At 43.5% G+C, this 2,967-nt stretch overlaps 1 protein-coding gene across 1 annotated transcript in view; it reads left to right on the forward strand.

Annotated features, from left to right (window-relative positions):
• Positions 1-1,272: 1,272 nt before the first annotated feature.
• GLDN (gliomedin) overlaps positions 1,273-2,967 on the forward strand; it is a 23,749-nt gene continuing 22,054 nt past the window's right edge. Inside the window, exon 1 of the mRNA XM_010571850.1 lies at positions 1,273-1,326. The gene's annotated coding sequence lies outside the window, so the exon portion shown is untranslated. The remainder of the gene's footprint in view (positions 1,327-2,967) is intronic.

The raw sequence follows: 2,967 nt of genomic DNA on the forward strand, positions 1-2,967 counted from the left end.
ACTGGAGTAGCCAATAGGACTTTCGAAGCTTGGGAAACTCTTTGCCACAAAACTGTGCTGACAACTGATTCCTGGCTTTCAAAAAAAGGGCAATCTCTTGACTGAGGTGAAACTCTTTGTGTCCCAGCAAAGTAAGCACAGCAGTGCAGAGGCTGCCATATAATCTGTCACATAGGTAGCAGCTTTGGAGCCCTTAACAGCCTGGGGAAGAATCCTGCAACTCTGCCAACCGAGCAGGTTCCATACCACAGCCTTGGATAGGATGTCCACAATGATCCAATGGCCCACTTTTTTTTTTTTTTTTTTTTTAAGATGAACAATGTTCCATTTCTTTCTGATTGTAATGCAGAGAAAATCCTGCAAGATTAGACAGATGGGGAAACAAGAGTGCTATATTGCTTCTGTTGTTCTCCAAATGGTAGCTCATGATTATTATACTCTTTTTACTCAATCATTATGCTCTGAAATGGACAATGAAGATGAAGAATTGCTGTTTGTTATGCTATATGGTCTCTGGAGTGCAGTTCTGTTCATGTTCTCAGAAAGCAAGCTTTAGTTTGCTGTTATGATAGATACTTACTAGTTTTATTATATCTATGGAATTATAAACTTAGCTTGCTTAAGATATAATGTCTTCTGGGAATTCCTATGCAAGGTCATTTTTTTTTTTTTCCCTTCACAAGATTAATACTATAAGCAAAACTGAAATATGCACTTCTACGATAAGCTAGGATATCAACTGCAGAGTAAACAATTATTCTTGTAATCTTCATTGGCATCAGAAAGACTATTCACATGTAAGTAGAAGTTTGTGATAGCTTCAGATTAGTCTGCCAAGGCCTTGGCAGAAGTAATTTTTCAGGAGGTTTTTACATATTTGGTTTTGTTATTGTTCCTTAGAATGTCAATATTTTACTGGTGGAACACATTCTAAGACTATTCATCCTGCAAAATGATACGCACATCTGTGTGATGTTAGTAGTCTTACATAAAATAGATTGTCTGCAACAACATGGTAAAGAGCTCAAGCAGTAATTTAAACTTCAGTGAGATTCTTTTTTTGATGAACATTTCATTGGAGGCTAGTAATGGGAATACAGACAGAATCAGATAATGAAGTTGCAGTTCTGTCAGTATTTGGTGCGTATTTTTTTTTAATAGCCAAATTAAGTTTTAAATAGTGTACTGGTTTCTGAGAATGCTAATTGAGGCATTAGATTCCTGATCTTGTTTTGTAAAATATAGAAATCTGAAAAAATTACTGTGATATGGCAGAAGTTGAACAGAACAGATCTGAGAAAGTGTAACTGGTTCCGAGACCATAAGGTAGGAAGTATTTGCACAATACAGTGAAACTTTTTTTTTTTCCAAATCTGTCTGCCGTACAGGGTGAAAAAGGCATTTTGTATATATCTGCAATATGTACGAGCTACCAAATAGATCCCCGTGATCCTGTATTACCGCACACACGAGAGTAGTGATGGTACAGGACACCTGTTCAGAATTTTGAGAAAGAGATTAGCATTGTTGCAGCGAGTCCAGAGGAGGGCCACAGAAATGATCAGAGGGATGGAACGCCTCTCCTGTGAGGAAGGGCTGAGAGAGTGGGGGTTGTTCAGCCTGCAGAAGAGAAGGCTCCGGGGAGACCTTATAGCAGCCTTCCAGTACCTAAAGGGGACTTATGAGAAAGATGGGAACAGAGTTTTTAGCAGGGCCTGTAGCGATAGGACAAAGGCTGATGGTTTTAACTAAAAGAGGGTAGATTCAGACTAGATACAAGGAAGAGGGTGGTGAAACACTGGAACAACTTGCCCAGAGAGGTGGGAGTTGCCCCATCCTTGGCAACACTCAAGGTCAGGCTGGACACAGTTCTGAGCAACCTGATCTAGTTGAAGATGTGCCTGCCCGTGGCAGGGGCGTTGGACTAGATGGCCTTTAAAGGTCCCTTCCAAGCCAAACCATTCTGTGATTCTATGCTGGTGAGCCTTACCCCTTTGGATGTACGACAATTTTCTTCCGTCTCCTCTGTCATTATGGGAAGAGATGGAATGCTTTTTGTTCCCTCCAATTTCACCCTGCTCTACCTAAACCCATCACGACTGTTTCAGAAGGAAAGAGTCTCCAATGCGATGCCTGAGGACACCAACGCTTTGCAGTTTTTTATTTCGGAGAGATGAGAACTTTGATATGTTGGAGTTGTTTTCCTGTCTTGGCTTCTCTCCTGTGTTTCACTGACCGCAGCAGAACTGCGTGTGTTAAATTCAAATTCGACTTGACCTAATAGTTCACCCTACAGTGCAGTATGGGCTTAGCATGAATTGCAGGTCAATGGCATAGTTAGAATGGAGACAAAATGGTGTACCTGACGAGTTGCAGAGATCTGCAGAGAACTGTCACTTTGCCAAAGTTAGGCTCAAGAACCCTCTCTCGTAGGAAACTTGGCATTCAAAAGCTGTGACTTTCTCGAGGTGGATTCGAAGCAGTAGCAGTGTCAGAAAGCACGACTGCTTTGTCTTCGAAATTAAAATGCCAGCTTTTAACGTCACTTTTCTAAAAAACGTTCTGAGTTTAGTCCCTTTCGTGTTCTTCACGAAGTCCTCATACGCGGTCAAACTCTGCTGTTCTTTACAACGGTGAAATTCCGTGTTTTCTTATCCTCACGATGGATTAACTGGGCTGGCAGGAATAATTTGGGAGAGGTCTCTGCTCGAGCAGCTAAAGGGAGCGGTGAAGGTGTTACTAGCGAACGACACACGATGCCCTCGGACCAGCGGCGCGCTCCTACCAGCTGCAGAACGGCAGCGTGTGCCTCCAGGAGGCATTTCTGCGGCGCGGTGCCACCTACCGCCCGCACCGCGGCTTTGGGGAATGAAGCTCGGGAGAACCTCCATCGCTGCGGGAAGTGGCGTGCAATGCGGGTGGCTCACCACCGCGCGGTGACGGCGGGCAGGGGCAGCCGCGGGCCGT

Source organism: Haliaeetus leucocephalus, unplaced genomic scaffold, assembly GCF_000737465.1.
Source record: "Haliaeetus leucocephalus isolate CR32 unplaced genomic scaffold, Haliaeetus_leucocephalus-4.0 Scaffold339, whole genome shotgun sequence".
NCBI classification, from domain to species: domain Eukaryota; kingdom Metazoa; phylum Chordata; class Aves; order Accipitriformes; family Accipitridae; genus Haliaeetus; species Haliaeetus leucocephalus.